We start from the raw sequence: 24,405 nt of genomic DNA, 5'->3' as shown, positions 1-24,405 counted from the left end.
TCTGTGAAGGTTTTGTGGGTTGGGAGCAGATTCTATTTGGTGAGCTAGTTTCACATCCATCCCTAGGTTTGCACCTGGCTGCACCAATAGCCCTGCCAGGTCATCATGCAGCTGAAATGAATGTATGTAACTGTTTTAAAACCAGCCAGTTGGTGTGTCAATTTGACCAACATATTTTCTACTCCTCAAGGCCAGGTAGACAGACTTGGGGCCAGGGAAAAGGGGAACAAGGGAAGGAATCTCAGCCCCGAGGGAGGTGAAGATATACCCTGCTTCTCAACATATCTCCAGCACAAAAGAAGGTAGAGGGCTGAAAAGACACATTGCCTTTATCTGTCCTTGGGTTTGGGCCAGATGGCAAAGACAGGGCATGAGCTTTGGGGAGGTTGTGCATTCTCTGTAAAGGGAATTTAACCAGAATGGAAGTTCTGGTTAAAAACTGAAAACCAACCAACAAACAAAAAACCCCTCCACAACAGTCTACAGTAGGCCCATCAAATGGCAGTCTACAAATACTTGTATTTCCATCCAGCAGCAAGTCTCAGACTAGCTGGGATGCCCATCTGCATGATCTGGACTGGACTTAACCCTTAAGTAAACCTACTCATTCCGCTCCATTTGAACTTCTTTCCTGTCTCTCATTTGAATTCTTTCTTAGGAGTATGACAAGAAATGAGAGAGGGGCGATCTGATGCCTCTAGCCTCTTCTGATAGCCACTTGGTGTCTGTGTTTTTACATTCCTGTTTTCTGGTTATTAGTTCCTTCTTAATTCTTCATTTACATCTGATTCCATTTCAGCTTCCTTCCCAGGTCAATCATGCTTTGTTGGGGAAATCTTGCCCCAATGGTTAGGACTAAGAAGTTCATTTGCCCTGCTTCCTGGCACTTTCAAAGGCAGGTTGACAGCCTTAGGGGAGTCTTTTAAACTTTTGGGGCATCTCTACTGGTCTGTTTGCTTCCCTAAATCATGCTGTGCTTGTTTACTGAAAGACTCACTCAAGTCCAAAGAATCAAGATGTGAGAGCTTCTCAGCAGGCTGTGCCACTCACTTTCTGCACACCTTAGGTTCTGCCCTCAAGGGACTCCTTCTGAGGGAGGGTATGCAGGCTCCCAGACAGGCTGTTCTTTTAGGTTCAGAGGAGTGACCAACCAACCACTCAGCCCCCAGTCTGGTACTTTCTTGTTCAAAAGGTGCACAGAGAGGGAGAATTAACTGTGCAACCCTGGGAACATCTCCCCGCACTTTCCTTCCCACCCAGGACACAGTGTGTCTAATCGCTCATCGCATTCATGCCGAGGTTGTTGCTAGTTGCCAGCAAGTTGATTCTGACTCCTTGTGGCCTTCTGTGATCTTTCAGAAACATGTCTGGGTGGCTTCGAATTCCCAACCTTTCAGGTAGGAGTTAGGTGCTTTGTGCCTTGTGATTTTAGTTTACATTTTACTTCCTTTTGAAGGACTGTAGACTGCTGTGCCTGGCCTGCTCTTCTTAACACCCAGTGAGAAAGTGCTTTCTCAGCTGACTTCCTCCCCCATCTTGAACCACTGAAGAGTCTTCCCCAAGAATTCAAGGGAGTGTTCGAGGCCACTACAGCGCAGGCGCAAGCGCTCAAGTCTAGCAAGTTAGCAGGTACACAGGTTGCACAGGTTAATTGATTTGGCAGGTACACAGGTTAATTGATTTGGGTCCATTTTAAAGGTCAGTGCATCTTCTTTCCAGCCTCTAGTCCCCCAGGTTGGAAGCACCAGTAAAAAAGTGGGCAATTTGAGTTCTACCAGGTTTCCTTCATCCCCTGGCCAGATGTGCTCAATCTGCCTCAGGTTTCTCTTAACACAGTGACAGCAGGTTTTAATCTTCCTGTACACACTGCAGCAGCTGTGCAAACATTTCATTAACAAAAGAAAAGTGGGAACCATTAAACCTGTGGGTACCTTGTGCCTCTTGGTAGACTTTAAGGTGTCCCAAAGTAAGGATGAATCGGGGCTCCTCAAAATTGACTTGATTTCAAGAAGCTTGAGTAGTTGGAGCAAAGAAATTAAGCTCCATCTTGTGAATGAAAACATGTAAGAAGAATCTCCACACTAGAGTCCAGCGACACAAATCTCTAAAAGCCTCTTTGGCAGAAAGAACAAAAAAAAGTGCAAGTTAAAGCATCCACAAGAACAAGAACAGCACCCCCGAACCCAGAACAACAAAACCAAATTCACATACCGAATGAGGAAGCTATCAAATGTGCGGGTGCCAAATTCTTTATACGACATACTGTGTAATGTAATATTTACATGCTGTCTTTCATAAATTTCTGGAATTATGGCAACATTTGTTCTCAAGATATAAAATTGTTCAAGGATAACTGAAAAATCAACCCTAGGGTTTTGCTTCGTCTTGCTTTTATTACCATTAAAGTGATTTATTATGTGTAGTTCATGGTTCTCCTCCCTGAGACTTTTTAATGCATTGCTGACATTTTATTAGTTAGAGATTTTTCATATACATATATATGTATATATACCAGAAGAATCTTCCTATGGGTTTTCCATGTGCTTTTGGAAACAGTGAGGACCAGCCTCTAGTGGCTTCTTTATTCATTTCTATTTGAACATAATTTACAGTCTGCACAATCAGCAATTTCATTACCCCATCCTCTCTTAAAGAGGCAGGTTTTGTGCTTTGTGGTACATGCCCCTTCCTCCAAACAGTCCTCTCTAATTCACTAGTAGAAAAGCATGTTTCACTCGATCCTTCCAAGGTGTTTTCCCCCTTCTCATGCCTCCTTTATGGTCTTCAGAGCTCTGGTGCAACATGGGTAAGTGCTCCAAACTAGCATCTCCCCGGCTTGAGAAAGATGTGGCGATCTGCTTATATCAAGATGACAGCCTTGGAAACCCGATGGGGGTAGTTCTCCCCTTTCCCAAAGGGTCTATGCATCGTCTACATATTGGGTTTTGTGTTTTGATTAATGCTATTCATTTTATAATCCTCCGTTGGATACTTCTTTGTGTACCCGTTCACCTGGAATCCATGGTGAGTTCCTAGAGGACATATACGAGGCCTGAGCCACTATTGTCTGCTGACAAACAACACCTGACCACATTTGACCCTTGGGAAGAACACAATGGTTGGGGGCCACAATCCTCCTTTCCTTCGTTCAGCTTTTTTAGGTAGGGATGTGAGGGTATGAGTCTGGGTGTGAGAAGGGCATAACACCCAGACCCCTCCTCTCAAGAGGCTACTTTTTAGGAAGGAAATTTGAAAATGAACAGGAAAAATAACAGGGAAAACACTTTGAATATTTAATAAAAATAGCCTTGTGGGATTCTTGGACAAAATTAATTTATATTACATGTTTAAAAATTCTAAATGACCTCATGTTCTAATACAAAGGCTAGTGCTTTCCAGTCCCCTGAGGCAATGCTGATTTTTGCTTAGGGCAATGTTTGAATGTTGTGCTAGAGGGGAAAGATCCCAAATTCAAATCTGTTCTCAGAGACTCTTTTAGTCATCCTTAAGCAGGACAAAGAGAAAAACCACAATCATCTGCATGAAGGAAACCATTAGCACACACACAGTATGGTGGCCAATGGGGCCTCCTGACTCACAGCTCTGGTTTTCATGATTTATGATAAAGGACAAGGGAAATCATCACCAAGTGATGATTGGTGGCAGGTCATTTCATCACTGTTGCAGGTGGAACTACAGATGTGGGGGCAGGGACCCTGATTGGGTGCACATATAATTCCCGTTTAAAACACAGCTGCAGGATTGGTTGCGAGACTGTGATTTCCTGGCTACAAGGTGGTTGGGGTATAGCTCATAATCATGGAACCCTGAGTCATAGTCGTAAGGTGCCCACAGGACAATACCAGAACCCCAAACCTTTAAATTAGGTTATGTAGGTTACTTGTCTGATGGCTACTGTCAGCAAATTCCCGGACCAATTCCTTAGTTCTCTCTGTGAGGATTTTTCTATATACTTATTTCATCTACTTCTAACCACACTCTTCCTGAGGGAAAACGACCCCTCCCTGAACTTGCCCTGGACTGTTTAAGCATCACAAACAAACAAACAAACTAACAAACCAAAATCCCCACTGCTATCAAATTGATTCTAACTCATAGTAGCCCAATAGGAGTGAATAGAACTGCTCCCTAGGGTTTAGGGAGCTGTAAGTCTCCATTGGAGCAGACAGCCTCAACTTTCTCCTGAAGAGTGGCTGGTGGTTTCTAACTGCTGACCTTGTAGGTAACAGCCCTTCTGGTGAAGCTCTACTCCACCCTATAGGGCCTTGGGGAGGCAAGATGGACTTGATGACTTTATCCTTCTCCGAATACATACATACCCTCAGCTCCCAAGTGCTTCTCATGCAGATGACCCACAGAGGACGTTGGCAAACAGTGTCTGAGGCCTCTCCAGCACACTGCTTGCCTACAATGTAGATCTAAGTACATCATGACCTCAAACATACAGATGATCATGAAGCTGGCACAAGCCTAGGCTGCATTTCATTCTGTGATACATAAGGTTACCGTGAGTGGGAGCCAATTGGACGGCAACTGGAAACAACTCCTATCACCAGGAATTAACTGCCAATATTTGAAGCGTGGGGGAATCGGGGAGAGGACTTTCCAAAGGAAGTATGTTTGAGCTCCATCCTGAATAGTGAATAGTGTGAACAGGAAAATTAAGAAAAGCTTCTCAGAGACAACAGAAAACATTGAAAAGGTGTGGGGACAAGGGTCAAGTATAATAGCAAGGGCACAGCAAGTGGGCTGGTGCGATGCAAGTCAGGGAGGCCCCAGTTGATGATTTACTTGCTGAATGACCTTACATGAAGGGCAAAACCCCTCTGAACTTCAATTCCCTCCTCTGCAAGATGGGGCTAAGGATATCTAGAAAACTGGATGAATTAAAGGAGAGTTATCCATGAAACACCGAGCCTGGAAGAAAGCATGCCCTTAGGGAATGACAGCCATTATTGATACTTAGGGTCCTGGTGATGCTCACTTGGTCCAGGTGGTATGAACCCCAAAATTCCACCAGTGGAGAAAGTTGTGACAGTCTACATCTACAAAGATCATAGTCTTGTAAGCCCTATGGGATTGTTCTACCCTGCCCTCTAGGGTAGCGATGTGTTGGAATTAAATCCATGGCTCTAGGTCTTATTATTAATACAATTCGTTCCAAAGGAAAACAAAACAAAAATATCAGCAACTGGTGGATTTGGACCCCTTACCCTTGGGGTAGTAGCTGAGAGATAAACACTGTACCATTAGTGTTCCTACTACTATCCACACAGTTGGGATTTTCAATCAGCAAGTGAGTACATAGACATCACAAAGTTAAAAAATTATGATATGAATATTTATAAACTCTAAAAAATCACATTCATTTCTTCATAAATTATCAAGGGAATGGAAGCACCATAGGAGCTGGACTGTAATCCTTCTATTTGCTGAACTGTAGCTCTGGATAACCTCAAGTCCAACATTGGATAGTTTCTCAATTCTCACTTCCATCTTCTAATGTACAGACACAGCCAAGAGGCATCTTTGCTGTATTTCACCAAAGACTAAAGCATATGAATCCTGAAATCCCAGTCCAGTCCTAGCCATACTCCCTCTGCATCATCTCCTGTTTTGCTGATAATGGAAATTCTCCATTGACTGGAAGGTAACTTTCGAGTTCTACAGCGCCCCTGCCTGGCTGCAGCCTACTCTTACCCCTAGCTTGAAGCACCCTCCAGTAATTCAGGAGAATGCAGCTTCCAGGTTTATTAGCTGCAGCTCAAAGACACCTTTTCCAATACAGCATTTTTGTTGTTGCTACTAGCCCAAGACTAAAAGGGTCAATGCTTATTCTATCCAACCAGGTTATTTTTCATGGTATTTTGAGTAAGGCTTTTAATAAGTGCTATCTCTTTAAACAGCCAGTTGCAGTCAAGTTGATTCTGCCTCCTGGTGAGCCTATGTGTGTCATAGCATGTGTGGCCCACATGCTTTCAATGGCTGACTTTTTGTAAGTAGATTGCCAGGCCTTTCTTCTACGATGATAGTTGTATATGGACTTGAACCTCCAATCTTTGTATTAGTATCATTAATGAGTCAAGCTACTCAGGGATTTTGACAATCTCTTAACTTTTCTTCCTGGCTTTATCAACACCAGTACATTTTTTTGCAGAACTGCAGGTGGGTTTATTTAAAAAGATATTGATAAAGAAAGAAGGTAATTAAAGTAGCATATGTTTCAAAATAGCCTATGTGTCCTTCCCTGTACACCTACATACACATCATTAGGTTTTGCATGCCTCAAGTCAATTTTAAAAATGCATTTCTTGCCATCCTTCCCAAATGTTTTTGGAAATTTCTATGAATGAAGGCATTGAAAGAAGTCCAAGATGCAGTGAAGGCAAAGGTGAAAAACAAAGTCCCAGGAATCAGTCACTTATCTTTACCAAGAAAATTGGATGGCAGCTACTGGGGCAACCAACTAGAAGAAATGCTCAACCATTTTAGGAAGGACATGTAAGCAAGAACTGATGATAATAAAAAAGTCTACACTAAAAGCCCTGGCAGAAAAATGAGAGAGAGAGAGTTTGAAAGGCTCGGGGAATAGACAGAAAACCCATTGAAATGCTTCAACACACTGATGAAGCACTGGAAGCACTCTCTCGCCCATGACAAGAAAGTTGGAAGACAGCAAGAGAGAGCTATTTGTACCTATTCCAAAGAAAGGTGACCTAACAGAATGCACAGATTATAGAACAATATCATTGATATCACATGCAAGTCAAATGTGGTTGAGAATTAGATAGAATCATTGGCAGCAGTACATCAACAGGAGGCTGCCAGAAATTCAAGCCGGATTCAGAAGAGAAGATAACATGAGGGATATCATGGCAGGCATCAAACGGATCTCGGTTGAAAGCAGAGAATACCAGAAGGATGCTTCCTTGTGTTTTATTGACTATGCCAAGACATTCGGCGGTGTGGATCATAACAGACTATGGATAGCCTTGAGAATGTGGGAATTCCAGAAGACTTCATTGTGCTCATGGAAACAGAGCAAGGAAATAACGAATGGTTTAAAATCAGGAAAGGAGTGCCTCAGGGTTGTATCCTCTCCCTGTATTTATTCAATCTGTATGCTGAGCAAATAATCAGAGAAGCTGGATTATATGAAGAAGAATGTAGTCCATGGATTGAATGAAGGCTTATTAACAACCTTTGATATGCAGATAATCTTGCTTGTAGAACACCAGGAACTTGAAGCATTTACAGATGCAGATCAAGGATTGCAACCTTCAGTATGGATTACAACTCAGCGTGGATTACAAAGAAGACTACAATCCTCACAACTGGACAAGGAGACATCAAGCTAAATGGAGAAAAGATGGAAGCTATCCAGTATTTCATTTTGCTTATGTCCACAATCACTGCCTACAGAAGCAGCAGTCAAGAATTCAAACTAGAAATTGCATTGAGCAAACCTGCTGTACAAGACTTCTTTAAAGTATTGAAAAGCAAGCGTGTTACTCTGGGGGAGAAGGTGTGCCTGACCCCAGCCATGGGATTTTCCATTGCCTTATATGCCTGTGAAAATTGGACATTCAATAGGGAGGACCGAAGAAGGAGCAAAGCATTTGCATGCTGGTGCTGGCGAAGTATGTTGAAAGTGCCACGGACTGCCAAAAGAATAACAAACACCAACACCTCTCTTGGAAGAAACCTGGCCAGGGTGCTCCTCAAAAGCAAAGATTTCAAGACTTTGTCTAATGTGCTTTGTAGTTGTTATCAGGAGAGACCAGGCCCTCGAACAGGACATCGTGTTTGGTAAAATAGAAGGTTAATGAAAAGCAGAAAGACCCTCAAGGAGATGATTGACCCTGTGACTGCAACAAAGGGCTCAAGTACGACAATCATCGTGAGGATGGAAGCATACTGAGCAGCGTCTCATTCTCTTGTACAAATAGGGTCACTATGAGTAGGATACAACTCTATGATGCTTAACAACACACCAACCAAAGTGGTTTTCTGTGTTCGTTATTTTTATGCATATGTTGGTTTGAATTAAAAATGTTTAATTCCTTTTTAACCAATTTTTCCACATCGACATGTGTTCAGGTGCTCTTTGAATTTTAAAATTTTGCCTCTGGGTCTAAATCCCTTGTCAGGAAGTGAGGTGGTGACAGTGCCTGCTTGCAGCCACTAGTTCACACACTAATGCCTTTCGTTGATCTCGAGGGGATTTTAGTCTGTGTAATATTCTCAACAGATTTTTTCCTGTTTGCTGGATAATTTTGCTTTTTAATTTCAATTCATGTTTTAGTCAGGGATACTCATCTTTCCTAGGTAGCATTTTAACACCATTTTAATTGATTAAAAATTAATCAGGCTTAATCAATCTTTCTCCATGGAAAGAGAAAGACAGAAATGCTCTCGGAGTAATGAGGAGGTGCCTGGTTTTGCTGTTGGGTCCTTTGGGAATGAGGATTGCACTTTAAAATGTGGATTTAGAATTCACATTGGCGTGTGACATAAATAGGTGAGAAATTGGTTCTGAATTATTTCTCATTTGTTTAACCTTACAAGTAGGGCTACTGTGTTGTTCATTATATATAACTGGATGTTTGACTCCCTTAGACTGACCAATCATAGTGCATACAAATGATGCAGTCAAGCTCTACAGACAGGTGGATACATGAATTTTCTGGCTTTGCATTATATCTGTTATTTCCACACAATGTCAACAAATTTGCTATAACCAAATTTGCTTCTGCCCTTCTCACTGTCTCCCAAGCTCACCACTCATGTTTCTCTCACCAACGCTAGCCTATCCCCTACCATGTCAACCAGAAAATGGCAAGCTTCTTAGTTTAGCATTCAGCATTCAGTACAGTGAACTCTCGTTTATCGCGGTTAATCGGTTCTAGACCCTACCGTGATAAATGAAATTCCGCGAGGTAGGATTCCTTATTTGTAAATCAAATATTTTCGTAGTTAGAGCATAGAGGACATGAAAAAACACCCTTTAGTCACCATTACACTCGTATTACCCAATTTATTAAACGAAAAAGGGAAAATACAGTAAAACATTTTGGACGTTACAATTATCATTTATTATATTATTTATGGCATCTAGTTTACAGTATTACATATTTCACATACAGTATTATTATACATAGTTCTTACAAATACTGTAATCAATAGCCTATGAAATGACTTAAGGGATGTACTCTACAGGTGGGTCGCCGTCTTTTTCCTCTGAAGGAGTGGGTGTAGGCAGTGGGTGCTGTTACGCAAAAACCGCGATAGAGTGAAGCCGCGGAAGTCGAAGCGCGAAGTGGCGAGGGTTCACTGTATACGGAAGGCCCTCAAGTCCTGTTTGCTGATGTCAGGAATGATAACACCTTGAATGTGCTTCATGTGTGCCAGATAATATACTAAGTGAGTTATTTCACATTGTCCTTTCAAACAACTCTGGAAGGCAGGTACAATCAGTATCCTTTACTACCTGTCAGTAGATGGTATTGTGGTGACTGATGACACTGGACCCTAGGCCACCAGTATTTCAAATATCAGGTAGGTCACCCAGGTGGACAGGTTTCAGTGGACTTTCCATACCCGAAAAGGCCTGGGGATCTAAAAATTCGACAATTAGAAGCAACTATGGATCACAACAGAATTTTGTCCAATACAGCAGTGTAAGAGGAGCTGCATAGCTTGGATGGACGGCACTCTGAACATGCAGTGGCTGCAGTAATGAACTTAACAAACCAAAGACCAAACTTCCTGCCATCAAGTCAGTTCCCATTCATAATGATCCTATAAGACAGGATAGAGCAGCTCCTTTGAGTTTTTCAGGCTGTAACTCCTCTTTCTCTCCTGTACAACATTGACTTGATGGCAGTGTGATTGAATTTGAGCAATGAACTTAAACAGCTCATGAATCCTAAAGATGGTGCAGGACCAGACAAGGCTTTGTTCTGTTGTACAGGGATCACCCTGAGTCAATTCTGACCCAAAGGCAACTTGCTACTTCCCTTAACATGCCACCATCCAGTTAATGCACAGCAACCCTTTGTACAACAAAATGAAACAGTGCTTGGTCCAGTGCCATCCTCATAATTATTCTTGTTGTTGCCCTAGTGTCATTCTATCTCTTGGAGAGTCATCCTCTTTTTCGCTGACCCTCTCCAGACAGGTATGGAAATGAAGGATCAGAACAACTAGTAACTATCTCACCCAAGAAACCTAGAGCTTGAACTCACACTTGTTGGATTCCAATGTTTTGTACTCTGTCACTTGTGATATTTCCTTGACACACTCTTAAGTCTTTTGTGCAACTTTTAACTTTTTTCATTAAAAATATTTAAGGATCCTATGTTTGACACAACAGTAAACACAGAAGGCAAAAAAAGAAAGAGCTTTCAGAGTCATGAACTCTACATGAAACACTGGGTTAGACACTATGAAGGATACAAGTATGCCATTTCTAGCCCTTGAGAAGCAGTAATTAGTCTTCTAAGACACATGTACTCTTCTAGAGGTGAAAGAGACCCAAAATTCAAATATTATTTATAGAGACCCATGTATTAAGTCCTAAGGAGGACAAAGATAATAATAATTTATAAATGATCGAGGGCTTATATGGGAGGAGGAGCAGGGAGGGAGGGGGAAAATGAGGAGCTCAAGTAGAAAGCAAATGTTTTGAGAATAATGAGGGCAACAAATGTACAGATGTGATTGACACAGTGGATGTATGTGTGGATTTTGATAAGAGGTGTATGAGCCCCCAATAAAACAATTTAATAAAAAAGAGGACAAAAACAAAGATGAGGAAGACCATTAGTAAGAGGCTATATTGGAACACAAAGGAAACTCACAAAATGCTGATTACCGACAGATCGATTCATCACAGTTTGCAGGCAGTTCTATAGAAATGGGAAAGGCCCAAGATTCAGATGCATAAACTATTTCAGATTAGAAAATCTCACAAAATTGGTTCAGGGCATTCTGACCATGGCAGTGTGACTCATAACTCTGCAAGCCTAGTACCCCAGTTTTTGTAAAAGACATGCCAAGACAAGTCCCTGAGGGCAAGTTTGCACATCTGTGGGCTGGCCGGGGGATTCACAGCAAGCACAGTCTTCCTGAGTGCCAAGATTTTCACCTGCAGGTCAGTGGTCAGAAAGAACTCAGTGGAGGTTGAATCTCTGTGGAGACTCAAAATGAATTTTGAGTGTCTACTGTAAACCATACATAGCTTCCCACAAACCTAGTGCTCAGAGTTTAAGCTCTAGTATGACACAAAGGATAAACAGATGGGGCTGAAGCACAGGAGAGAAGGAGAGGTAGCATCTTTGTATGTCTCTGAGGAGTAGTCGGGTAAGTCTTCTTGAAAGTAGCAGCCTGGAGATGAGCTGAAAGGATGGATAGCATACCACCAGGCCCAGACAGGGCTAGGGAAAACCTGAAGGTAGAAGATTCAGCATGAACAAAAACCTGAATATAGGTTTGTTCACCAGCAACGAGTACACAGTTTGTTCATAAAGCTTGGCTTAGGCTTTCTAGTAGAGGACTTTGAAAACCAGAATAACAGACTAATTTATAAGCGATGGATATCCTTGGGTGATAAAAGAGTTTAGTGTGCCCAGCTGTCAACCAAGAGCTTAGAAGTTCAGGTTCACCCAGAGATGCCTTGGAAGAAAAACTCTTTCTGAAAATCCAGCTATTGAGAACGCATGTAGCACAGTTATACTCTGACTCACAGAGGTCACCATGCGTGGAAGTGGACTGAAAGGCAACTTAAAAAAAATTGATAGAAAGTGGAACTGGAAAGAGTGCTGTTACCTTGTGGGGAGGGCAATTGTGTCACCAAACAACATGGGTACAAATTGTTGAATGAAAAACCAATTCGCTCTGTAAACCTTTACCCAAATTGCAATAATATGTTAAACAAAAATAAGTAATAGTGAGCTTATGGGCAACTGTGAGCAAGGAGGAGACCTGAGAGAACTGGATCTTGAATGTTTCCTCCATTCCCAAGCTTTTGCTTGACCGAAAATCACAGAGCCTCAAATAAGTACATGGCACATATCAAACATCCAATAGTTGTTTGATTGATAGCACAGAACTCTCAGTACCAGTCCATTTCCTGATAAGTAGTTTATCTGAATAGGTGGAAAATCAATGGGATTTTTTAACAATCCTGCTCTGTATAATTATTTTGTCATGCATCTCCAGAATAATGAATAGGTTACCAGAGTGTGTTTTTTATTTGAAATGATTTTATATAAGTTTCTTCTTCTTCTTCTTCTTTTTCTTCTTCTTCTTCTTCTTCTTCTTCTTCTTCTTCTTCTTCTTCTTCTTCTTCTTCTTCTTCTTCTTCTTCTTGTCAGAGGGTATTTTTGCTTGGACCATTACCAAAAAATGGAGCTATCACATGTGGAATATGGGGCTTCAGACCAGGCCTCAGACATTTTCTGGCTACAGACATGAAATACCACTTGCTTCCAGCCTACACTCTCTGAGTCAGTCCTGTGACGGTGAATGTGAATAGCAATTTAGGAGTTATTTATTTATTTTGGAAAGACACATGATTCTGATTAAAATCAACCGAAAGAGGAGAAAAATTTGCTCCCATCACCACCTTTTCTTCCCCCACATAAGAACGCCTGGCTGTTGAGCTTTGTCATAATTGAGGCTTTGGTGAATCTTACACTGACTTCAGATATTCAGTCGTTATTCAGATAGATGCCCTACATCCAGTGGCATGTGTGGAGAACAACTTAGCAGAGCTCAGACTCACTTCACCGTGTCAGTTTTTGCCATCATTAAAAGCACTTTTTGTCTAAAAGCAAAACCTTCACAAGTTGCAATGAAGTGATGTGACTGTATGACAGGGAGGGGTAATGAGTTTATTTTTAGAGGAGGTCCCATAGGCCTGGCACTCTGCTAGATCTTTGACGTATCTACTTCTCACTATATTCTTGTGCAGTAGATGTTAGTCTCTAATCATAGAAGAAGCAATGGGTATGCAGTCATGGGATCATGTGGCCAGGCTCACAGCTGTAACAAAGGGCTCCACAATCTTAGGTTTAGCACAGCACAGGGCAATTTCTCTTTCTTGTCAGAGTCTAATGTGGCTCAGCAGTGGGTTTCTTCTTCAAATAACCATTCAGGGATGATAGCTCCTCCTCTCGTGCTCCTCTCAGCCTCTAGGGCCTTGGGGTTTTGCATCCAAATGTCAGTTGAAGGAAGGAAAAGGTCACAGAGGACGATTTAACAGGTTCCATCACTTAATCACTGCACTACCAGGGCTCCTTTTATTGTAACTAGATGGGTTAAGTGCTGGGCTGCTAGCTGCAAGGCCAGTCTTGGGAACCCTATGGAGCAGCTCTACTCTTTCTTAGAAGGTTGATAAGGGTTGACTTGAAAAGATTGATTAATTGCAGAGAGGGTTGGAGGAAGGAAATGTGATGTAATAGTTTGACAAGGAAGAGAAGGAGAAAGCAGATACCAAATGAGTGCTTGAATTCTTTGCTATAGTCTACCTTTTAGATTATCAAACTTTCTCTCCACTCTTTTCACACATACATTCACCATAACTCCCATAGGTAGAAGGATAAATAGTAGCCAAAGTCCTCATCTGTTGGTGCACCCACCTCAGATATGGTGATGCACCGTCCCACCCATCAGGCTATAGTTCCACTTAGTCTTGTGCTTTATGAAAAATTGTGGTCAGTCATCCCTCTCTCATACTAACCACCCACCATACAGTTGTACCAGCTAGCACTGCAATCTACTATATGCATGCACAAGTAAATAGACATTCTTAGAAGGTACATCATTGTTTTGACGTTAAACTGGGACAAGTATCAGGTCTCATTTAAGCGAACGGGTTAAATGTTGTAGTATCTTCTTCTTGTGGAAGTAATTATTAAAATGGATGACATTAATAGGAATCATTGAATGGGAAAAGAGCTCTACGATCCAATCCAATACATCAGTCAATGTGAGATCTCCTGTTGATTGCCTAACATATCTTTGGTACAGAGTCTACTTTTCCAGCATTCACTAGACAACTCTGTGGAGGAAGGATGTTGACCAGACAAGTATTTTCTAATTCTGCCAGATCCTCAATCTACTTCTGGTGAAGGGAACCAAATAAGGAATGATGACAAGAATACCTAGCAGAATCTACTGAGATTCAGTGTGGATCTAGCAATTGTAGTCATGCATAATGTGGATCACTCTGATAAACACTCATAAATCTCTATGAAATTGAACCTATCCTAAGTAACATTTCACATATGTGGGCATGGAGACTTGGAGGAAATCTTCTTTTTGAAAGTTACTAATCTAGGAAACAGCAGCGTCAGGTTTCGATGCAGGCGAGGTTTTGACTGAAGACTGTGACTCTACGATGGTTGTAGATCTCAGTGGCGCCTTGTGGCTGCCTTCAAAGCAGTGCAGCTGGGCTGACTGGGGAGGAGCATCATCTGTGCAGCCTAATGAACAGGGGATAAAAGGTGGTGCAGAGCACTGAGCTCTGACTTCTTGAAAGTGCAGAGCAGGCTGCGTTCATTTTTGTGTCCACTATATTTAAGAAACCATGTCGGGCCCGATATTCTTAAATTTTCAGGGTTTGGTGATGGTGTGCAAGCTGGAATGTGCTGAACCCACAGCTGGAGAGGCATTCCATTCCCCTATGGAGGTCATACATTTAGGCATTTCTTATGTGTCCTACTACAGTGATTAAAGATGGGTTGGAATGGAAGTAAGACTACTTAGACCATCTAATCTGGTAAAGAAACTGCAACTCTTTCCCCCAAAGTTATAAATCCATGTACATTTCCTTTTCAAGTAATTATTTGATGTCGTTAAATCTGACACTCTCCAACTGGTGCTAATTTTCTGGAGAACCATGGCCGATAGAGCTTTACAGGTTATTTGGCCGAGCAAAGCAAAGAATTCACTTCCTTCTACTCATTGTGTTATTTTGGGGTCTTCCGTAGGGCTCAAATTCTAGCCTCTAGGTTTAGTTGGTGTCAATGAACCAGCATGACTTGGCAATGTTTGCACTACTCCAAAGTCTTTCCTTGTTCAAGTACATGAACAATGGTTCCCTTAGTTTCTACTGGAGTCCTTGAGTGATGTAAACAGTTAATATGCTGAGTTGCTCACCAAAGGCTTGGAAGTTGAGTCTTCACAGAGATACCCTCTGGTGTACAGTTGTGCTCTGGCTCTCCTGGGGCCATCAGGAGTTAGGATGTGCATATAGGATGCATCCCTTTATACTTGTTTCTCTGAATCTGTGAAGGTCCTTATTTCTGGCTATGATGGCATTGTCTTAGACACACTAAAAGGTGTTGACATTCGACGCCCAGGGTTAGCAGCAGCATGTGCATTACCACCTAGCAGATTTCTGTTCCTTCCTTAAATCTCATTTAGAAACCATCACATCTCTAATGACTATCTTAGAACCACCCAACTACCAATCACCTGCAACAATTGGTCTTCTGAATTGTTAAAACGAGACTGTAACTCAAGTCTGGTTATCATCACTCTCCAAAACTCTGAAGGATGTTTAGAAGCAGCCAGCCTTGATTGGATGCAGTAGAGACTTTGAGACAGGCTCTTCAAAGATGCACTTTAATCTCAATGCATGATGGTGATCTGACACTATTATATGTACTCAGATTGCTTCCAAACAGGATTTTAGGGAGCTCGCCATACAAATTAAAATAACAAAAACAACGGAAAACATCCAAGGAGGATGAAGAGGAAGACCTTATTGAAGTGCCTCATTCATATAATTACAATGATTGTGTGTTCACATGGACTGAGGGCTTCCTGGTTGCCTGAATATGTGTTACAAAATTCTTGTTATCTGATACAGCAAGTGTGGACTTTCTTTGTGAGAGACAAACGGTGTCCTGTTAATGAAATTCTTTCTGGAATGGGAGTGGTCCTGGTAGATATTGAATTCTAAAAATAATTTATCATATGGATCCCCAAATGGAAAGTATCTTCCACAGCGTGTCTCAGGGCATGCAGAGAAGTATCATTCATTGCCATTTTCTGTAGTGAAGACGAAGAAACCCCGGTCACTATGTTAAGACAGTCACCAGGAAAGGGAATCAGCAGGGAACTAAGGAGTACAGCCACTATGACATTAGCCACCTGCCTCTTTGGGCTTGTTGGTTGTTTTGTTTAATGTGTTATAGGTTTTATTCATATACTTTTTAATAATTTACCATGGATGGCAGTTATACAGAACTTCATGCTTGGTGAAGCAGAGGGTCAGTGAAAAAGAGGAAGGCCTTTGACAACGCGGATTGTCACAGTGGCTGCAACCCTGGCTCAAGTATCACAATGATGGTGCGGATTGGGCAGCATGCGGCAGTGTTTCATTCTGTTGTACAGAGGGTTTCCGCGATCCAGAACCGACTACACAGAACCTAATGACAACAGCAGCAGGCGTTACACATTTTGACGTATGTGGGTAGGTCGGACAAAAGTGATATTGGGAGTCTGAATTACAGAACTCTGAATGGATTCTGCTTGATGTAGGTTCTGTTTTCTTGAGTCTTGATTTTAGTGGATTAATACTTTTTCCAACAAACGACTTCTGATGCCTAAAAGGAATCGAACTACGATTCAGCAATGTTGCTTTTGAGGGCTCAGAGGCCATAGCTTCTTCATTTCATATTGTAGATCTCAACCTTCAGAGCAGAATGAATCAACAAGTTCTTTGATACAAGAAAATGCCTGCCACCAAACAAGTTGAGAAGATTGTGTCATCAAGCTGACAGCAGACAAGCATGCCTTCAAAAGCAATACTGCACAATAAATAAAAGCTTATCTTTTCCCGTGCCTGAGGAAATTAAATGTACAGAAAGGCTCAAATGTCTAGCGACTCCATAGCATAGATCTGTGGGATCTGGTTTGGAAGCCAATAGGCATGGTCCCTATTCTGTCACTCACTTGCCCCTTGGTCTTTGGGTCCCAGTTAACCCTTTACACCAAATGGAGGCATTGGGCTCAATGTTGCTTACGGTTCCTTTGCTTAACAAAAACAAGGCTATGGCATGCTGTAGCAAAACCTGACCTTCATAATGAAATGCAAAAGGGAAAACTTGGAGAAGGAGGGAGGGTAAACCACATACTAAAGATTAGACACATGTTGACTTTGGCGAAGGGGAGGTCTGCAAAAAATCATTCTGTCAAACGAAGACGCTGGGAGGAGTTAAAGGCAACATAGGAAAATCCTATTATGTACACAATAACAGATGCAACAATAATGGATCCATAGATAGAAACACAAGGTAAACAGTTGTAGGAGGAAAAATGAGACTGCACTCCGCAGTATTTGTCTGACAGAGTGCATTTCTACATATACATTGATATGTCCTGCAACTATATCCATGTATAGTAGAGAATAACTCACTGACATCAAGACAGTACCAATGCATAGCTACCCTATAGGAGGGGGTAGAACTGGCCCTGTGGATTTTCAAGACTGTAATTCTTTACAGGAGTAGAATGCCTTGTCTTTCTCCTCCAGAGAAGCTGGTGGTTTCAAACTACTGACCTTGAGGTTAGCAGCCCAATGTGTAACCAGTATGCCACCAGGTCTCTCATAATAGAGCATACAGGGAGTAGATTTATGAAAATTTCTCAGTCATAAGCCAAGGCTTTGAAGGAAACAGTCACTATGACTTGTGGCTCAGGACCAAAGTCCTGGGGAATACCGAGGCCAATTGACACAACATAGTCCACAAAGACAATGTCTTACATTCTACTTTGATGAGTAGTGACTAAGGTCTTAAAAACTATGATCCACCATCTAAGGTGTGCCGATCAATCTCTCCCTGTTCAGAGCAAAGGAGAGTGAAGAATTGGACTTCTGTCTCCCCAACCCTAAGGCCAGAAGAACCAGATGACATCTGGTTGTCACTGCTGAGCGCTCCGAAAGAAATGACAATAGGTGGTTGTGGATAGAGTGAGAAAAGTCTGAAGCAAAACTGAAGCATCATAATAATTACCAGGCTTAGTGGCCTGATCAAAAACATTGGAACCCCTGAGACTCTGACTCTTAGTCACCCTTCAGGTCTGCAAATGAACTCAACTTCTTGACTCAACTTCCAACCACACACAGGTCTATAAAGTGAACAATAACACCAAAGCATCAAGGAGGAAGACACAGTTTAGAATGATCAACTATTCTAAATCAAAGAGCAACATTAGTCCAGAGACAACAATCAGAAGCAGGCATGGATGTGAAAGAAGGATGAATGGATACAGAAAACACAGGGAAGAAGTGGGACGAGTCTGCCATGGGTATTTTAAATATCAGCAGTGTCACTCGGGGTGAATAGATTTCAGCGGAGCTTCCAGACTAAGAAAAGATTATGATGAATGAATAGGCCACCCACTACTTTTTGTCTGTTTGTTTGAAATGAACTTGTTTTTCACTGAAGACCAAAGTCCATTTCAATTTTATTTTTCCTCTTTAAAAAAAAAATTAATCCACTGAGAACACAATTTAGTTTTAAGGGATAAGGAATTGGGAGGGATTTGTTGTTGTTTTAAAGAAATGAAATCAACAACATTCTCTTAAGCCCTCTAGATATATGGTTCTCTTTCTCCCACCCCATTCCTCCTCTTTCAATAACCTATCACTCCTCTCCCCCAACCCTCCCCCATTCCTGACGTCCTCTTAGTCACCCAAGTCTAAGGAAGAGCCATACTGATTTCCACAGTGGTTGCACAATTCTACAGTCCCACCAGCAATGTAAAAGCCTTCCTACTCCCCACTTCCTCTCCAGCATTTATTATTTTCTGTCTTACTGAGTGTTGCTAAAAGTGTTGGTGTTAGGTGATTATCTCATTGTGGTTTATATTGGAGAGAAATTTGCATTTCTCTTATTGCTAATGATGGAAAACATTTCTGCACCTAGTTATTCGCCACCTGAATCTCATCCTGGATGTTGTCCACCTGGATGATGGTAAATTGTCTATTTAAGTCTTGTGCTCATTTTTTTATTGGATTATTTACATTATTCTTGTTAAGATGTTGTAATTTTCTATAGATTTTGGACATTAGCCCTTTATCTGATGTCTTCTTACTGAATGTTTTATGTCATCCGCTTCTGAGGGTCTACCCACTGAAACCTTATGAAGAGCAGCAGAGCATTGGTATAGGGCCAGAAGATGAACCTCTCAGATTGGAAGATGCTCAAAATATAACTAGGTAAAGCTACCTGCTCAAAATAGAGTTGAACTTAAACGCTTTGGAGATTTTCATTTGCTCGTGGATACAATTGAAAATGAGAAGAAATAGCTGCAACCATCCATTAATAATCAGACTGTGGAATGCACAACATATGAATAAAAAATCTTGAAAGTTATAAAAAATGACATGAAATGCATACAGATCAACATTCTAAACATGATTGAACTTGAAATGGAGTGATATTGGCCCTTTTGTGTCAGATGAGCATATAATGTACTATGCCAGAAATGGCAATTTCAAGAGAAATGGCATTCATTGCATTCACCATCAATAAGAACATGCCAAGATCTGCCTTGAAGTACAATGCTGTCTGTGATAAGGCAATACCTATACAACCAAAATGAAGTCCAATTAATATAGCTATTATTCAAGTTTCACATGATCCACTAAAGTTAGTGAAGAAATTGAAAACTTTTAGCAACTTTTTCAGTCTGAAATTGACCAAATATGCAATCAAGTGTCATTGATGGTAAGGGGAAATTTTCATTAACACTCATTCACAAAGGCAGAGAGCCATGCCTACTAGACTGTCATAAGAAAGCAGCTTCCTTTGAGTTCACCCAATTAGAAATACTTACTTGACTCAACTATTTAATTATAGCTTTAAGTGTGTTATCTATTTCCTGTGTATTATTTCTATTATTTATTTTAAATAGTTTTATTGGCACGTCATCCACATATCATACAATTCAATAGTTCAACCATATCAAGAAGAGGTGCACAACCATTACCACGATCGATTTTAGAACTTGTTCTTCTTCCTTGTACTCATTATTATTAGTGTATTATTTTTAAAATTATGATGTACAACCAAACATTCTCCAACTCAACAACTTCTCCATGTATAATTCAGTGCCATTAATTAGACTCTTCATGTTGTGCCATCATTGTTGATATTCTTTTTCAAATTATTCCACGTCCATTAACAAAAACTCAATGCCCCCTAAGGAAAAACTCTTCCTACTTCATCCTACTTCGTTCTCTTGGTATATTCACATAGCCTATACTTCCATGGTTTAGTCACTTTTAAAAAGAGTTGTGTTTACATCATCAAAATCTGTTATAGTGCTCCCTCCTTCCTCCCACATCCATCGTTCGCTCCCCAATTCTCCACATCTTCCCCACCCCTCCACCAGTCCCCAATAAATGTTTGCATCAGTTATTGTCCCTATGCACCCGCTCCTTCTATACTTCATTAACTGGGAAATCTAACAGAAACAATAAAAAACAAAAATTAAACAGAAAGAAGAAAAATATTAATAATTCAAAGATAAAAATAAAGAGTAAGAAAGTAAAGACCACCAACCATATTTAAAAAGAGAAGAAATTTCTGTCATGGAACAAGTGAGAAATAGTTAAGCCTCAAACAATTTCAGGTTGAGTCAAGAGGGAGATTAACTGAGCAAGTATCATATTATATCATGGTTTCATCCACCATAATCAAGCTTACAGTAATCTCTGGCTGATAGTAAAGCTGTTGGGAGTCCCTTGCAAGAGGCTATCTGCCAGAGGCTTAATCTCACTAGATACTCGGCAGATGGGTTTTGTGTTGGGATCCCACTGTCCTCCAAAGCCTTCTATAAACTGGGTGTTCACGATTTAAGTTTGGATAGCTTTCCCTTCATCATATTCGTATTTGTTGTCGTAATCTTTGAATCACATAGGCTGGTGTGCTTCTTCGGTATGGATTTATTTGACTCCTCACATAGATGGCTGCGTGTTGGAATACTAGCCTTTAACACCCTAGACCCTATTCCAATCGATAGCCGGATACCATCTGCTTTCTTCACCACACTTTGCTGTAGTACCTTATCTCGAGTATTGAGCAAGGACCCTTCATTTAGATGAATGACCAAACTGGGTGGTACCCCAGGGAAGTGCTACCATGGAAAGATGGGGCATGTCAGAAGAATTATTCGGTTCAACATTCCTAGCACAAATTGGTACTATTTAGTTGACCATGAATGGGTTCCAATTTTATATAACATTATGTATAACAGAATGAAATATTGCTTGGTGCTAACTTCAATACTAGATTGTCATATATTCTGTTGTTAGTAAAAATATTTTCATTGACTAAATTTTGGAAATAGATCTCTAGCTCTTTCTTCTTATTCTGCCCGAGCCTGGAAGCTTCACTGAGACCTGCTTACCATGAGTGAACCTGCTGGCCTTTGAAATATTGGTGGTCTAGCTTTCCCCATCACAGCAACATGCAGGCCATCCCACTTAAAATGAATTTGGTTGCCTCTGAATATGAAAAGCACTCATTACTGGAGCTGTTTGTGTAGAACATTAGAGTATTTTTACAAAAGTAGGGCATGGAGGGAAGCATATGAATTTAGATGGGAGTTGGAATAGGTGACTTCGCAAATATTATTAAACCAATGTTGGAAGAAAAAGGACATTGTGTTGAATCTGATTTGTACCTTGAGTCCCCTGTGTCTAGATGGCAGGGTATCTGGCACTCAGGAGGGAGGGTAGTAAGACACAAGCTGCTGTCCTTTCCTGTTGAAATTGTCAATGCATCAGATGCTTGCCTGGACTAGGGTTCTTTGCCTGGTTTCTCCCAGCCCTCCACACCCAACTCTCTTGCTTGCCTTCTACCCATCCACTTCCTTGCCCCACACTTTATCAACAGCCAACAACAATTTATGTTAATTAGTGTGGAAACTACTGCTTTGGAGGTTGGGGGGGGGGCCCTAGGGGGCTACTGATACATTGTTCAAGGTCTAGTAGCAGAGCTAGACAGGCAGATGCTGCCACAATAGTTGCTTCTAATTTTCTCACACTCTTGCTACGCCCTTGGCTGGTTCAGCCTTCATAATTCCCAGGAGTACATCGTCAGATTCTGAAGTTGCCACTCTGCAGTGACCTCTTTGCAGGGGAGCTCCCTCCCATCCCAGTCCCCCAGCTTGACTCTCATCAGCACTTCCAGGATGAAACCCACTGCTTGGGCCAAGAAGTGCTTTCATCATCACTGGCTTCCAACCAGTAAAAAGGCAGGCTGGTCTCCTCCTTTTTCCTTTGGGGTGAAAAATACATGTCAAAGGAACCTGTAGTTCAGATAAAAACTGGGATAAATGAAGCATAGCAGTGCAGCTCATTGAGGAGGGGCAGAAAGAATATTGATTGTGCTAAGTAGCCCAATAAGTAAGCAGGCATGAGAAATCATTTGGGCATCACTAGCTGTATCAGAAACTCCTTATCTTCTAAGAGTTTTAAGAGTGCTTCTCACGTTTCTCCACTCTTCAGCCTCAGCACCAAAAATGTCTTTACTGTATTAACTGCATTGAGATGCTATTGCTTCTTCCTCTCTCAAGGCCACAGAAGACCATTATGTCCAACTTGCTGGGCTGTGTTTTGAAGCTTTAAATACCCCACCATTCCTTGAGAGGTTATACCACTTAGAAATATTGGATTATGGATTTAGAATGCAATAGGCTCTGTCAGTCGTACTGGGTAAATGCGTATTTTAGAAAGAAATCAGGAAATCCAATGATGATAACTGAGCCGAGAGTGTGATGACGCAGGCTACAGAGAACCTTTGCTGCAAACCAAGTGGTCTTACCAAGAGTTCAGCTGGGGCCCTCAGGCCGAACATGGACTTTGCAAAACATTCTTGCTCACTGCACCTTCAACTCGATTGATGGCTGCGAACTCTGCAGTGTGAGCACTTCCCTTGGCTCATGGTCTCTGATTTGAGGAGCTAGTACCCAGCCAAGTGCCCTCCTTGTTTGCAGTGGCAGAGGTGTAATGGCCCGAGGAGTAGGCAACATAAGGTGGGACAGGATACAGGATGGACACATGGTCTTATTTCCAGGTTTGAAGTGGGGCTAACTTTTGCCACATTGCAGGATGTCAGCAATGTCTGTCTTTATATGCCAGGGCAATTTAGCCTGAGTTTTACCCTTAGCTTTTGGTGCCATGCCTTGTCTTGCTGAAAGGAAAGAACTTAAGCAACTGAATGTCAGAGCTCATATAGGAATCTTTTGTGTGTGTGTTCGCTATTTGTCACAAGAGGCTGACATGTCTTCATTGATATAGACCTGCACTTTTCAATATAGTGGCCACTACTCATATGGGCTTATTCACATGTAAAGCAACTAAAATGTAAGGATATTCAAAATGTAGACCATCATTTATGCTGTTCACTTTTCAACTACTCAATAGGCACATGTGCCCTGTGATGGCCACCAGATTGAACAGAATAAACATCGAACGTTTCTCTCATAGCAGTAAATTCTATTGGACAATGCTGGTATAGACAACTTCTAGACTTAGATTTCCTTATTTTAGGACTTTGTGGGAAGTCCTGACATCCCAAAGCTATTAGCGTCCAAGAAAGATCTAGTACATATGCTAATTAGGGAGCATTGGGGCATTCCGGTGTCTAAGGGGCAGTGAGGCAGTGGACAAGAAGTGTGTTCTCTTTGAACCCTGTGTGATATGACAAAGGAGCCCTGGTGGTTTGGTGGTTACATATTGGGCTGTGATCTAAATTGTTGGCAGTTCAAAATCACCAGCAGCTCCTCTGGAGAAAGACTGGGTTTTCTACTCCCGTAAATAGTTATAGTCTGGGAAACCCACACGGTGTCGCTCTGAGTCAGCATTGACTCTAGGGCAGTGAAATTTTTGTTGTTGTTTTGTTTGGTGATTTAACAAAGTAGGCTTTAGCATTCTTATGACATTTTATTTGAAGAATTGATGCCACCTTAAAAGCAGAATGATGAAAGTATTATGAAATATTTTGATATCTGCTGCATAACTTTTTATTATGGTTGAAAAAACTGCTGTATAATAATGTATGAATAGCCCTTTGCAGCTTTCATATTTAAGTGTTCTGGTCTTTTGGTCTGGGAATTTACAAACTGGGTTTTAAATATTGACTGAGCCAGAAGCAAAGCCTAGCAGGACTAGGTTTGCTCGAGTGGAATATGACATGTCATAGTGCATTAATGTCATGCCGCACTACAATATGGCAGTTTCCATGACAGATGTGAGAGCACATGAATGGCCCCTGCAGCTAATGGAGTATATGTATCTTACTTCACATTTACGGCCAAGGAAATAATTGCTCACTATATATCTTAAGCAGCTCTCCA

Source organism: Echinops telfairi, unplaced genomic scaffold (genome assembly GCF_000313985.2).
Source record: "Echinops telfairi isolate 266 unplaced genomic scaffold, ASM31398v2 ScPeMD7_48;HRSCAF=171, whole genome shotgun sequence".
Lineage (NCBI taxonomy): Eukaryota > Metazoa > Chordata > Mammalia > Afrosoricida > Tenrecidae > Echinops > Echinops telfairi.
Note: the sequence above shows the minus strand (reverse complement) of the source record.